This window comes from Anser anser (assembly GCF_964211835.1).
Source record: "Anser anser genome assembly, chromosome: 1".
Classification (NCBI taxonomy): domain Eukaryota; kingdom Metazoa; phylum Chordata; class Aves; order Anseriformes; family Anatidae; genus Anser; species Anser anser.
This window is the reverse complement of record NC_139720.1, coordinates 31251149-31266545: the sequence shown is the minus strand read 5'-3', so window position 1 is coordinate 31266545 and position 15397 is coordinate 31251149. Positions and strand designations below refer to the sequence as shown.

The window sequence follows — 15397 nt, the reverse complement described above, 5'->3', positions numbered from 1 at the left end:
CCCTGCTCTACACAGCACTCATTCATGCTGCTACTCTTCCTAGCAGAAAGATGTGAGACCTCAAAAAACAAGCGACTCCCCAAAACGTGCAGGTATTGCCAGCGTTGTCCACATCTCACAACCAGGTCACCATTGTCAGGTGTGACGCCGAGGATCATTTACGCAGGGATGACTACTGTCCTAGCAATGGTCAAAGAAAACTAGCCAATTTTACAATTTTCGGACAATTTACAATTTTACAATTTACACAGAGAGGCAGGGATGGTCACCACCACAGGGGCAAACTCCTCCTTGCTACACAGCCAGGATTTCTTCCATTCATAACCAACAGGGCACACCCTGGCCCCGATGCATTGTCTTCTGTCTGCAAATATTAACAGTAATGTCAGTCCTCCATTAGGTGGCAGATTGGCCCAGAGAGAGGCCGGGGTAGACGCTTCTCTGAGCTTGGAGCTGAGGGAGAAGAGGGTGAAGGAGCGGGACAGGCAGCTGGCAGCAAAACACAGCAGTGGGATTGGTGATAGCAAATGAATAGCATGGTCTGTGGCTTGCTAGGTGGAGGGGAAGGCAAAAAGGAACGGAAATATACATATATTTAAAGGCATTAAGGTTGAAACTACATGTTAAAGCTTCATACGTGGGGTCAGATGTAGATAAATAGATGTAGATAAATATATTTCAGATTTCATACAAAGAAACAGAAGAACTCTAAGTGAAAAAACAATCTTGCTGTAATTACAGAATATTGAAAAGAACCAATACCTGGAGGCTCCAGACAAGTTGTGGATCTCCCCGGATCCATCACAAGGCAAATGCCAGGACATCTGTGTACTACACAGAGAGATGGGAGCACAGATCCGCATCAAAGGGACTCTTCCAGAGCCCTGCCCTTTGACTCGGAAACACAAATTATGGGTATCCTCCTCATCACACTGCTTTTATTTCAGTCAATGCTACAGCCAGCCTGACACACAAGTGAAGGATTTTAGTTCAGGGCAGGAGAAGCGCCTTGGATGAAATGATGGGAAACAAAGGTGAAATTGAGGATGAGCCAACATTTCACCTGCTGTTATTTCCAACTGGCGTCAACTGTTGACAACAACTACCAAGTCTACTCCTTTCATTAGTATTTATTTATCCAAATACACAAATGGATAGACTCAATGTTATTTTATTTCAGTGGGACAACTTGGAATAACAGATACAATGTACTAAAATTAGTATTTTTTAGGATTAACCCCACATTTTGCTGGTGGTATCCAATCTGATCTGCCCCTGGTTTCATCTGAACTTGACCTGAATAAAACTCTGAAGATTTCTTCTATAATCTTTACTGCAGCTGATTCTCTTCCTTAGCCATCTTCTTGTATCTGCATTATCAAAGACATTAAAAAAAAAAAAAAAAAAGTAATTCCAAAATATGAATGAAGGACTTATTTTTATGTGTTTCACGTTTATGTTAACGTGGTAAAATTTCTCTGCTATTACAAGGGTAAAGAATTAATATGGCTTTTTAATTTAATGTATTTTTGATTTTAATGTATCAAAAATAAAACCCTGCAGCTTAATTCTCACAATAAATCTCCCACTTCTAATAGAGTTTTTAAAATACCATTATAAAACTGAAAACTTCTAAATGAGAAGTGCTAACCTACATCCCCATGCTGGTGCCCCTTCACTTAAAATGTATTTTAGATGTTAAAAATATTTTGACTTTCTGTTTACAAGAATCAGGGAAGGCACTTAACACCACTGAAATAACATCATTTTAGGTGCAGCTTAACAAAGCAGCAATAGGACAAAACTAATAACTAGAGCCTGAGTGAGCTATTATATACAAATCATTAATTCAAACCTTTAGGGTAAAAAAAGCTCATTATTCACCAAGAAGTTAATCCGGTTTGTTGCCTAACTCAGAAATAGCTTTCCTCGCATTTTTTATGTGTGTACGCTATTCATTAATGAAACAAAAAAACTTACCCAGGACTTCATATCTATTATGTAAGTAAACATTGCACTTTGATGTAAAAATCTACAATGTTCAGAGGTTCATTTGAATTTCACATACACATTACCACTGAGGAGATAAAAGAAATTTCTTTTATAATGCCATGTTTACTACAGTTTCCTTTGGCTTGTTACAACTAATTTATCCTTTAAATCAGGATCTCAAATCCAAACAACACTCACTGCAAGAATAGTAATATTTTTCATTTAAATTTCATTTAAATCAAGTTCAGTGCAGTTCTGCGCTGTCACATCAATGACTGAAGGAAAACTATTTTTCCATTCAATGCATTCTTTCAAATTCTCTGTTTTTCTGTCACACGAATACTGTTCTAAGGACAAATAGTATCATCCCACAAAATTAAAAATAAATATTGAATTAAAGAAAGAAAGATTCTTCAAGGTAAAAATAGCACTGCAAGAGGAAAACATATTACGAAATCCCAAAATCACTACCAAAAAATATCTGAAATTCTGTTGATATTACTGCAAAAGTACGTTACTACAAAAAGTAAAATCTTATACTTGTAATCGTTACTTTTCACTGTTAATAGTAGGTAAATTGATGTGTATTATTTTTTCCACACTAGAATGAATATATTTAATCAATGAAAAATAAAATAGCTTGTTAACATATCTACATATATAAAATCTACATAATTCAATGAGGCATCAAAAGAAACATCTGTGTTTTCTGACAATACATCTATGCGCAGAAACAAGGCTGCATGATTTTACCCACCACAGAATTCTTATTCTCAGGAAAACACAGTTTTGTAATTATGCATCCATTTTATTTCCACAAAATATCTTTTTTTTTTTCTTAAGCCAGGTTATTTGCTAAGTTTCTAGACGTGCACAGAAAATAAAAAACAGATTTCCTTTTAGTAATATGGGCACACTCCATAGTAATTTCTCATAGCACAAGTATTAAAAATTATTTAAACAAATTCTGCCAGTTCTAATTTTTGCACAGTTGTAATATCTAATGTGTATTTTTCATTGCAAAAAAAAGGGCAAAATATGAACATTTCAGATGGATAAACTTCAAGAAACTATAAACAGGAAAACAAGACATTTAAAAAGTGAAAATACACAATTTTCCTAATTAGCTTGGATTACATCAATCGGCTGTGCTTTATAGCTTTTATAAATTATCTTAGTCTGTGAGGGAATTTTCAGTCAGTCCAGTTATAGATAGAATAACAGTATATCAAGGCAGCTTGTCAATCAGACCCCTCTCATGGCACATCTTGAAATTTTGATCTTTCAAAGAAAATACAAAGAACTGCTCACCCGCCTCTCAAGTAACACCTGCAGGTGATACAGCTGTATTAGCATAATACTGTCCTGGATTTCAACATGTAAAGAATACAAAATTGTTATAAATCAACATTAAAGGCTAAAATGATTTTCTCAGCCATGCTAATTTATATTGAGAGAGATGCTGTTGTCCACAGATTTTTAATTTTACATTAAATTGCCTTACTGCTTATACACCAGAGAAACCATAATATAACTAAGACCAGAAAGTACTCTTTAATCTTCAATATAAAATTAAATTTTGCTGGTTTTTCAATTTATCCAGAGACTTAGCACCACTTAAAACAGTGCTTTGTTCTATTCATTTTAATCAAATGTTATTTTAATTGGGTCTGCAAGGACATGTAGGAACTACTGCACCGTTGGGAGGAATCTAAGTTTTGATCTGCTGTTCTTAAATCTCTCACATCAGCCTGGGTTTTATTCTCACCTTTAACTTCCCTTCAGGCGTTATTCCCTAGGGTTCTATGACTCCAACTCCCAGTTCAGATTTGCTCAGAAGAATATCGTGTCTATCTCAGAGCAAGAGCTGTGGAAAGCAGAACTCGTGGGGACTTTTGTAGTTTTTGTATGGTCTGTGGGAAAGAGTTAAAGGCTTACACGGGGCTCTTGGGAAACACTTCACAGGGCAGATGGATGGGGCAAGAGGAAGGCAACCCTACTCAGCATGTAGTTTCATGACGTTTACGAGGGTTGCTGTTGTGCACACCCACTACAAGAGCGGAGTATCTCCTTGCGAAAAGAAGCAACAAACCAAGGCAGGACCTTAAGACAAGCAGTTGGGAACGTATGTCTTGTCTCCCGCTCCCAGCCTGATCTCTCCTAAGCTCCTTTCCTTCTCGAAGGCAGACACATGCCGCCTTTTCTTTCTTCCTGAAGGCTGTAAGCTAGCTGGACACCACCAGACTGGAGGAAGAGCTGTTTACCATGCTGCTGAGAGAGTAGCCATCTACAAAGAAGGGTCCTGGGAAATAAAGTCCATCAAGGAACAAATCAATCAGACTTTAAATGAGAACACTCTATACCCCATATGGAGGTAAAGGCTTTGAGATATGGCTTTTCTCAGTAATAAAATACTAAATTAATAATAAAATACCCTCTTAGAGAGGGATGTTTCAACAGCTGAGACAAGCTGATAATAGCTTGTGATTCCTCTAGGAGCAATCCTCTCACAATCTGTATTCCTTTCTTCTTTTGTAGTACATTAACTCAAGCTGTTTCACTACAAAGATTTGGTAGTTCACCATTTTCTATCCTAAACCACATGATAAATTAGTTTATAATTATTCTACAATTAAGTTGGGTTCAATTTGTCCAGACAACATATAGACTGAAACTAACAGATTCGTTCATCATCAGAGTAAAATTTGAAGCAGAAAATCAACTTACATCTCTAAGTGCATGAAAACACTGTCTTTAATATCAATACATTAAAATATTAAAAGAAATTGAGGTTGTGTTTGGTTTGTTTGTCGTTGCTGGTTTTTTGTTTTGTTTTTCTTTTTTGCTTAGCTTCTGTGTGATTTTCTTTGTCTTCTCATTTGAGATCCTGAAATAAACTTCTCACACTGTTTTAGATGGAATTGGATCAAGCTCATGGAAGGGGTTATGTCAAGTTGGTTTCTGTAGAACATTCACTGGACACAATGACAAAGAAAACCCTTGCAGCCAGAAGGAAACAGCATAAAACAGGCATCAACATGCTTTATGCTTTTTCCTTCTCCCAGAAGGAAAAAGCATAAAACAGGCATCAACATGTTTAGGGCACATCAACAGGGCGTAGGAATACTTCTCCTATAACCCTAAATAGCAGAAAAGGAAGAGTCTGTGTCTCTGTTAAGATGCACGTCTTAAGGCTTTTATTTATTTATTTATTTATTGTTAACCAAGTGTGGAACACAAGGACAACTGACCTATTTGCACCCATTATTATTTATTAAAAAATGTTTCAGGCTTTTTAGTGCATCATAGGGAATCTCTGAAATTACACATCCCATTTTTAACTTCATAGTTGGATCTTTAACAGCAGCTTGATACTGTGGAAAGGGATTGTCTGGAAGCACCCCGTACAAAACCGTACAGATGATAAAGATGAAGTAAGACCTTTTCCCATTCTCTTTTAATCTTGATAGTGGGTTCCCAGCATTAGGCTGGGTCCAATAAATTATGTGTGTTTTGACACATAATGCTTGCTGCTGGGTAGCTGCCGTGCCAGATAATAAAATTTCTGCTTAATTAAACCGCATTCCTTTCTTCTTCAACAGCTTAAACTCTTGGCTGTTTTTAATACTGCAAGATATATTCACATGAGTATATGCTGGGAAAAGTGTGATATACCTGTTGTTTAAAATCAAAAACCAGTATTTCCAGACATAAAGCCAACAGTTGGCATGACTGAGACACTCAGAACTTCAAACATATGCTTTCTCACATGTTTAATAAGAGAAAGTTTACCTAAGTCACTGCACTGGTTTAGCAGAGATACTGAATGTCATGGGGAAAATGGAAAGAGGAAGAAAAGACTCAAAGATTTAAAACGGATAGAAGAATAGTTTAAATGTTGTTTAAAACTGAACCAATTCTAATGTATTTGAGAAAAGGTACCTGTACCAAAAAAAGCACCTAATGAAATCTCAGTCAAGAAAACAAATACAATTAAACCTAAAATAACTTGACCACTAAGTGAAAATGAAGTTGTCCATACAATTCTCTTTGATATTATAAAAGCATACAGGTCCAGAATATAAAACTAGTTTCTCCCAGCAATTGAATCTGCAGTTTCCTGATCATTAAAGTACATCACTTCAACAAGGGTACATTTCAGGACTCAGTCTTTCACATATCCTATGGACTTGTAGGTATGAAATGGGAGGTTCACGTAAACTAGAACAACTACTTTCTTAAAAGTCATCCTCCTCTGCTTTGCTGCATTACAGAGTTAGCTAATCTCCACAAAATAAATCAGAAACTGGGGGGAAGGGAGAGGGGAAATAAGGGCTATCCACTCAATGATTACACTCCCTTTTTTGTAAGAGTGGGCCTTACAGTTGTCTCCAGCATTGCCTTTCTCTTGAGTGAAAATGTTGATACTTAATTAGGGAGGATTTTCACGCTAGGCTTGCTCTAATTTGATAACAAATAGTTTCCAAGAAGATATGGAGGTGCTGAGCTCTTCTTCGGTGCCTCACTGCAACTTCCTGCCCTCTCTCCTTACATTTGACTTAGGAATTGTAGCATCCTCAAGTTTGTTGACCCAAGAGAAGAGAAACCTAGGTAAGAAAAAATCCGGTTCTGACCTGACAGAGATCACCCAAAAAGGTCTACCTTTTTGGGTGACATCTTCTTTTGGATGTCATCTTTTGAATGACAACCTGAAATTATACGAAGTGAAACATCATGTGAAACTATAGCCTCAGCCTAAGCCTTCGTGGAACCAAGCTGGGCCTTACTGAAGTATCCCCATCACTCAAAGTTGACTCTGTTTCTCCCCACTGAAGCACTGGTGAAGAATACTCTTCAACGCCAAGAAAAACAACTTCAGAGCAGAGCCAAAGAAACTTCTAAAAGCATTGTCAATGCAGCAGAATAAGAGAAATGTTGCTTTTGGCATGAACACTGCCCAGGAGGCATCTTGGTGTGTAGGTTATTCCAAAAAAAAAAGATTTTTTTAAAAAAAGTATTTCATTTATATATAAGCATCTGAAGTGACATTATTTCAAAAGTAAATCCGAAGCTGCTTTTGTGCCTTTATAGCCTTTTTGTGCAGCACCCTGACTTAGAAGCTGACTTCCTTGGTTTCTGCCAGGGCCACTTTCTAGGTAGTGACACTTAACAACCTCTGTCAAAGCTTCTTCCTCCCTTTCAGCATAGTGCTGTCTTCAATCGATTTGAAAATTTGCAGGAATACTTTCCTTTTTTTTTTCTTTTTTTTTTTTTTTGAGTGGTCAGATATTTTGAGTGGAAAGAGGCTTAGCTCTTTCTCACAAACAAAAAGCAGTATCTAAGGCTGTCAGCATCAAGCAGCTTTAACAGAAGGCAATAAATAAGCTTTTTTGTGTACTCTAAAGGTAGTGAGCTACTCTAAATGTGAAACAACTAACAGTAGTGTTACTAACAATTATAGAAAGATGTTGATAGACACCAGATTTTTTGCAGGAAATGCTCTACTAACCCAGTTGTAATTTTAAAGACGCTGTGCTCAGAAATTCATGATTAAATTCTTTACACATGCTTTTATTTCATACAGAATTCAGTGAAAAAGATATTAACCTTTCTTGATGAAAGAAAGTGCACTTTATGAACAGAGGTGAATGCACTCCTTTGGTAGTGAGAGTAGGTAGAGTCTTTCCATTTGCCACTTGACTGAGATTAAGTGCTGTGGTAGGCAGACACAAAAGGACCTTTCTAGTTCCCAGAGAGCTTGTCCATCCCTCTTCCAGCCTCTCACGACTTGCTTTAAAGGAAATTATATAACAAGTGGGGATAAAAGAATTTCTGAATAATCCGCAGAACCCATTTTTATTATATTTTGCCAGGCAGCATATTTAATTTCTTCTCGCATTTTGCCACTAGTTTATGTCAGTATAAATTCTCTGTATAAAGTCAGTGTAAAAACCCTAGTATAATTTTTAACATGAGAAGGATGTATCTTCTTTCAAAATACTTTTTCCTTGTTAATTCATGGCTGTTTTGGTGGCATTTCAAAACCTAATGAATACACTGACAGATGACTGGGTGACACCTTTCAAAGAACTGTTTTCACTTTCTGTGGCTAAACATTTGACAGTTTTCTTGCAGAAATGTGTTTCCTGAATAACACTTCATAGAAATTCACCAAAAAGGAACTACAAACTTGTAAAAGCCAAAACCACATGAACTGCAATTATTTTAGCAACTAAGTGGCCATCAATATTTGTATATCCAGTCTTTGTTTTCTTGTTCTAGCACTGTACACTGTCATTATCTGTTCTTTCAGCAGTATTAAAAGGCTTTAGAAACTGCTGATACTCAGCCATTTACTCTTTAGTAAAGCCAGAGAGCTTTAAAACATTACCAGACCTCGGCACGTATCAAAAGACACTTAAGCTACCGCAAAACAGGGCTCCTGACACCAGACAGATGACATTACTGAGCCATTACAGTGCTCACATCTGCTAATTTTTAGAAGATCCACGAGACTTCATGAATCCCAAAACAAAAGCCTCTGGGGAACAAATGTGAGATGACATATTCTTCATTATGCATTATGTAACAACGTTTCTGCTTCAGAATCCACAAATTGTAGAGATTAATCATTTAATAAAAGCCTGAAAGTGCTGGTGCCTTTCCAAATATAATAGTTTGTCTATTTCACAAAGGGCTTAAATGGGTTGGAAAAAAAAAGTATAATTTTTTTTTTTTTGGACGATCTTCATACTACAAATTTTAGATTTCATCTCTTGCAACAAAAAGGGTATGCAATCCCTGGTGTTTAATTAGAAGTCTGAAATCCCCTGCTACATTCTACCATTCTTATAGGGATCCCAAATGAATGCAAAGTGATGCTATAAGCATTTCTTTCCCTCTGGTGACAGTGCCCATACAGACCAATGTAGTACTCTACTCATCAATCTATAAGGTCAATGAGATTTTAGGTCAGCTCTACTTAAAACTGATGTTGCTCTTCTTACAACTGCCATTTAAGTTTGGTGCCAAACCTTTTAGTTTTCCATCCTTAGACTTATAATGCTAGCTTGTGTTCCCCAAATCCACATGACAAAACCAGAGCCATTATCCCCAACTCTTCAGCAACTTATATTGGCTTCTGGTCCACCACTGCAGGTTTGTGCCAAATTAAATTTAACCTCAACACTGGCAAACTACGGGTAGTGTAAGGTTACAGACAAAAGTCTTCTTCCAGGCAGCTCAATAAAGGACTTGTCAAGACTTAGGCAGATAAATGATCAAATGAGCAATTTAGATGGCTCTCACAGGACGGCAGCACCCACCGGCAGGGAGAAAGGCAGGCAGGCTGATCGGCAGTAAGATCTGCTGGCTCAGCTGTTTGAAGCACTTCCCTACACCCATCTGCTACATGATTAGTTGAGAAGTCACCATGTTATAAAGCAACAGTTACACCAACACAGCATGGTGCGCTCCTTCAGTCATTTCCCAATGTGAATGAATGGCAAAGAATTGTTGTACCTGAAAAAGCAATGGTGTTGTAACTGCTGTTTAGTGACAAACTCCAAGTAAGGGCCAGGTGTGTTTGCTATGTGAGGCATCACAGAAGGTTTCTCCTGTCCTGCCATAGCCACTCACCTTTCAAATAAATATAGTTGAATAAAGCATAGGCATCTTTGCTTGGGTCTTTGTGGGTCTTCCTCTTACATAGACTAGCACAGATACAATGAGCTTGACAAAATCAACTAAGGAAGTATATTAAATCATGTAAAGCTTATTCCATCAGTTTTCATACACCCACCAGAATGCAATGGCGTGATGAGAATGCAATCTCACCACAGACAGTCCATAATAACGGACGATATCCTAACTAAAGTAAGGACAACAGCAATTCTGCTGCTGAGTTCAATTAGAGGGGATCACACCCAAACATGCTTCTCAAATCAAATAAGGGAACTACTGGGTACAAGAATCAAAGAGCTGCAGACCCCGCTGCAGCAGAGCGAGTGCCTCCGGGGAACAAAACGGAGGTCACACCATACTGATGTGCTTTAAGCTCAGGAGAGCAACCCATTTTCCTGACTTCTGCGAGAAGAGAGCAGGGTGCAAGAGAGTACCTGCTAGCAAAGGTGCCGTGCACACCCTGTCTCACCCACCCCTGGGAAGAGACCGTCACACACAGGGCACCTCACAGGCAGCTGCTGGGCTGAACAGGCAAGTAGGGCAGCCACATGAGTAACAGAGATAAACGCTGCCATTTGTCAAGGTACGAATGCACACACCACACCTATATCAACCTTACAGTCTGGTTGTGTCCTAAGTCTGTGTTCTTTGTAACTCTTCTCTCCTATGCTCACTTCTCTGTGCGATATCCCTTCCTGAAGGTGCCCTGCAGCCCTAAATGCAAGGTCGACAGCCCACAGAGGAGTCCTCCACTGAGGTTGCTATGATTGTTGTCACAATCTGCAACTCAGTGTTTGTAGCATTTGATTACTTACACTCTCTGAGGGAAGAAAACATTGTTTTTGAACGGTTAAGTCATTCTACCAGCTGAAAGCTACGCAAATCTGGGGATATTCAATGACAAATGTGATGATAAACAAGCTCAGCATTTCAAATACTGTATACACAAGTCACAGGATCCTACTTGAACACTTAGGACTAAAACGAGAAACAACTGACACAGGTTTCCCAGCACTGAACACAGTTAAGGACGTATGCACAGTTAAGGACGTTCGCATAGTTGGTCTGGGCATCTACGTCTCCCATTACAATGAACACGAAAGAGGCAGATGTTTGTGCACAGTACTCACAACAGTCTCAGTGAGGAAATACCTAGCACAACCAACAGAAACTACTGGGGAAAAAAATAATAGTTCTTTCTCCTGGGACTTTTAAGTACAGCTATATCAGCATGAAACCAGAAACCAGAGCTGAAAACCTCTTGTACAGTATGAGACCATGGTATGACTGAGCATGGAAGAAGGAAGTTGCAACACTGTACACAGTAGTATATAGAATCATTAGCGTTGGAAAAGACCTCCATGATCATCTGGTTCAACCATCCCCCTATCACCAATGTCACCCATTAAACCATGTCCCTAAGCACCATGTCCAGCCTTTCCTTGAACACCCCCAGGGACGGTGACTCCACCACCTCCCTGGGCAACCCGTTCCAATGCCTGACTGCTCTTTCTGAGAAGAAATGTCTCCTCATTTCTAACCTAAACCTCCCCTGGCACAACTTGAGGCCATTCCCTCTAGTCCTATCACTACTTATCTGCAAGAAGAGGCCAACCCCAACTCCCCACAACTTCCTTTTAGGTAGTTGTACTTGCAAGCAATGCAATGATGAAGTAAGAGGAAACCTATATTCCAGGCTTTTTTTCTGTCCAGGTTTAAGCTAGTAAAGGGCCATAATCACAAGACTCTAAGGAATTTATATCTCTCCTGAAGCTGGGCCATTAAGCAATCAAGGAAACCCAAGTAACTGCATCTATAGATTATAAACCGTAAATAACAACAGGATAGTATCTTCCAAAATCTAGATATCCCCTTGTGTAGGGCTTCCCTGGAATAGCAGGCCCATACTCTGATGCACTACTTGATGCCTTCTGGAAGCTACTGCTGATGCTCAGCTCAGCCCTATTCAGCAAACAGTACATCCTGCTACAGCATGTTTGTGAGAAAGAATAAAATTCAGCATTCATCTTGGGTCTTTCAAGTAAAACAGTTACAAAACAAAAAATACCTTTATTCACTTTGATATAGCACAATAAAAATTCAGAGGTTTAAGGAAGCTTTTGTTGTGGTTATCCCCTTTTTATATACTACAGGAGGGCTCTCATACCAAAATGCAATTACATAGAATTCTCTCCCACTCCACCAGCCCTTCCAGTTCCACAAGAGATAAGGCTTTAAATTAACAAATAGATCTCATTTCAGTTTCAAGATGCATTATCTAAATGTTGCAGTAATGCTGGGAAAAGGCAAGGATGGTGATGGCTGTTTAAGTCAGTATAGCACAGTTGTTTGTGGTAAACCTTTAGTATGATTGTTTCTATAGAACATATAAAATATATTTTATAGAATATATAGGCTAAACCCTTCCCAGTTTTATTTCCTACTTACCTGTGCTCCAGCAACCTCACATAGGCTACCAGCATGATTTTTGCATCAAGCTTTTAAAATCTTTTTCATAGCTTACTTATGGGAAACCAGTGAGCAAGTGTAAAACACCATGAAAGGACAACTTGGGTTTTGGAAATAATAGGTGTGGATCTAGTTTCTTTACAGTTTAAGCATGAGTTACTAACCACTTTTCAGTAGCAGTGCCAAAAAATGAGTCAAACAAAACACCCAATCAGCTTTCTAAACTTGTGTTAATTTTCAACTGACTAAACAAAGCAAACTCTTGTAGTGAGCAAACTGATTTTACAGCTTAAAAAGCTTAGCTTTTAAGTTAAAAACTGATAGCAGCATAATCTATGAAAATGCTGAGAATCACAACTGTATTTCACATTAGATATTGTTTTGGGGGAACTGTGTAAAGAAAGAAACAAGGTTCAGTTATTAACTTAGAAAAATAATTTTACGGCTCCCTTAGAATCCCACCTCCACTTTTAACATCTGCAGGCTGCAGGAATATTTTGTTTCTTTCCAGCATTTTTTATATATTAACAGAATTCACGAACATTTCACTAACCAAGGATCTGATGTGGTGCATCTAGAACTTATACTTTCCAACATTCTTCAACCATCTCATTGTTATTGCAAGCATTTGCATAGAATCACAGAATGGTTTGGGTTGGAAGGGACCTTAAAGACCACCCAGCTCCAACCCCCTGCCATGGGTAGGGATACCTTCCACCAGACTGGGTTGCCCAAAGCCCCATCCAGCCTGGCCTTGAACACCTCCAGGGATAGGGCATCCACAGGTTGTCTGGGTGTTCTGGTGCCTCACCACCCTCAGAGTGAAGAATTTCTTCCTCATATCTAACCTAAATCTACCCTTTTTCAGTTTACATCCATTACTCCTTGTCCTATCACTACACTCACTGACATAGAGTCCCTCCCCAGCTTTCCTGCAGGCCCCCTTTAGGCACTGGAAGGCCTCTGTAAGGTCTCCCTGAAGCCTTCTCTTCTCCAGGCTGAACAACCCCGACTCCCTCAGCCTGTCCCCATAGGAGAGGTGCTCCAGCCCTCTGATCATACTCATCCAAAGAACAAAAGAAACGGTGTGAACTCCCAAAGACACCGAGATACTATATTTACTCTTTCAATAGGAAATACTGTGCATCTAATGCCACCCTTTAAGTACGTCAGTGGTTTGGAAGAATAGTTGTTCTACGTTATTCCGTATCACCATCCATGATACAGCTCTACTGCAGTTTTACAAGTGCTCGAAGGACATTAACTGGCAGACACACACTGTCCTTCTGCAGTCTGCTTTTCTAGATGTGAAGAAGCTTCAATTCCTTCAAAAGCTGTGTGGCCTTAGCGCTACTATTTCAGTTAGAGGACTGGAGAAACTTGCCTGAACAAACTTCCTGAACAAAAGTAGGAAAATACAACAGCTGATGGCAGGTTATTTGAAAAAATACCTACAGGGCTTAAATCATCCTTGCAACATTTTTCCTCTCTTTTCTCTGGCTGGAAAACATCCATTCCTGCCAGCCAAACACCCATTTTTCCTTTGAAGTACTTCCTGAGAATTTAATTGCCTATTAAATTGCTAACAAAACTTTCAAGTTGCAGACCAGCCCTGAGAGACTCCCGACGGAAGGAACAAACAGCCTCTAAGCCCTACACATCTTTCCACGGTCAGTGGGGAGGGCAGAGCTGCTCTGCTGGCCTCCAGCCATAGAATCAAATTTTGTCTGGACGAGGCTCACCAAGATAAACGCAGACCTATACAGGAGGTGGCAGTTCTCACTGAATGCAGTCTGAAGTTATGTCTGAGCAATGCTTTTGAGAAGTGAGATGTTAAGTCATATAAATTGTGGACCTAGCTACATAAGCACTGCAACTCAAATTTGAAAATGTTTCGTATTTGAAAATGTGTTTCTTACACAATTCAAATATCTACCTTATTTAACCTTTATTACATAGTTCTTTCATTCTTGGCAGGTTCTCTAAATTGACTGCTTACCACCAAGTTGTCAAGGTTCAAATGATGACAACATAAGAAATACAGTGGAGAGGAGCATCCAGTTAATAACATATATATATATATATGTTACTAAGTTATAACTAGTTACTAGTTTAGTAACTAGCTTTTTATTACCTGAAAGAATTTTAGATTCTCATTTCTGTAACTTCTCAAAATGACTAGTTTTCCATAATAAAGTAAAAGGACTCAAAATTCTTGCAAGGCAGGAAATACAAAGCCAAACTGCGCACTTTCTTTTCAAAGAAAATGCCAAATAGTTGTAGCAACTACCCTAAAAGTGCTGACGTTATTGCATAATACTGTAAACTATGCACTTCATGCAATTCAGGAAAATCTATTATCTGTGTGAATTGAAATAATACAGAATTGTAGCAGTGCCTATGGTGGTATGAATAATTTATTTTCTGAAGTTCAGAAACAACTCTACAAAAAAAAAGTTCATGTTAGAATACAGACTGTTAATCACACTTGACACATTTTTTGGAATATTCTAGTAAATACTTTTTAGATTGCCAATTCAGAAAAATCAAGATTTGTAAACACCAGATACTCAATTCAGGGTGTTGGAACACAAAGGGCTAACTGTTATTTCATTTTTAATCAAAGACAAGCTTTTTGCAAACAAACTCATACTTTTACAAACACAAAGATATTGCTTCAAATTTTATATTTCAGAATCTTCATGTGATTTATTATTTTACTGCTTTCCCACTTCACTGAGAAGCTTCTTCCATTGAATGCTTTGTAACCTTTGTAGCTACTTGGGTATGTCCTAGCAACACAACAGCTAGAAAAGCACAGAAAAAAATAGAGCAGCAGGCGAGTAGCAGACATTAAAAGATCTACAAATATGGTAAATAATTTAGGAGAAACAATGGAAATGGAAAATACTTTAGAAGCTCCAATCTATGCCTCTGTATTCCCCAGATCTTTGTCTCTGAATTCTCCATCAGTTTTTTACAATGCTGAAATATATGTACATTTGTAGGATAAAGAAGGGGAACAGAAATCAAGGGGTCTTAAATCACAGCCTGAAAAAAAAGTATCATTTACCTTAGAAGCCATGACTCTATTAAAGTTGACCCATGCTACTCTGCAAATGAGTTCTGGCATGGTATGTAGATCTGTAGGTTTCAGATAAACAAGAAGTGGTAATGTGTTCAGTGTAGATGGTTCGGATTTCCATGCAAGACGAGTCTAACAGAGATTTTTCTTAATGAACTTTATGCCTGA

The 15397-nt window shown here is 38.3% G+C and overlaps 1 protein-coding gene across 38 annotated transcripts in view; it reads right to left on the bottom strand.

The window, feature by feature from the left end:
• NRCAM (neuronal cell adhesion molecule) overlaps positions 1-15397 on the bottom strand; it is a 151487-nt gene that overhangs the window by 77458 nt on the left and 58632 nt on the right. For 2 of the 38 annotated variants that reach the window (XM_083831834.1, XM_083831812.1), the window contains exon 3: positions 15218-15393. The exons of the other annotated variants lie outside the window; for them this stretch is intronic. The gene's annotated coding sequence lies outside the window, so the exon portion shown is untranslated. The remainder of the gene's footprint in view (positions 1-15217; positions 15394-15397) is intronic. 38 annotated transcript variants of the gene reach the window in all.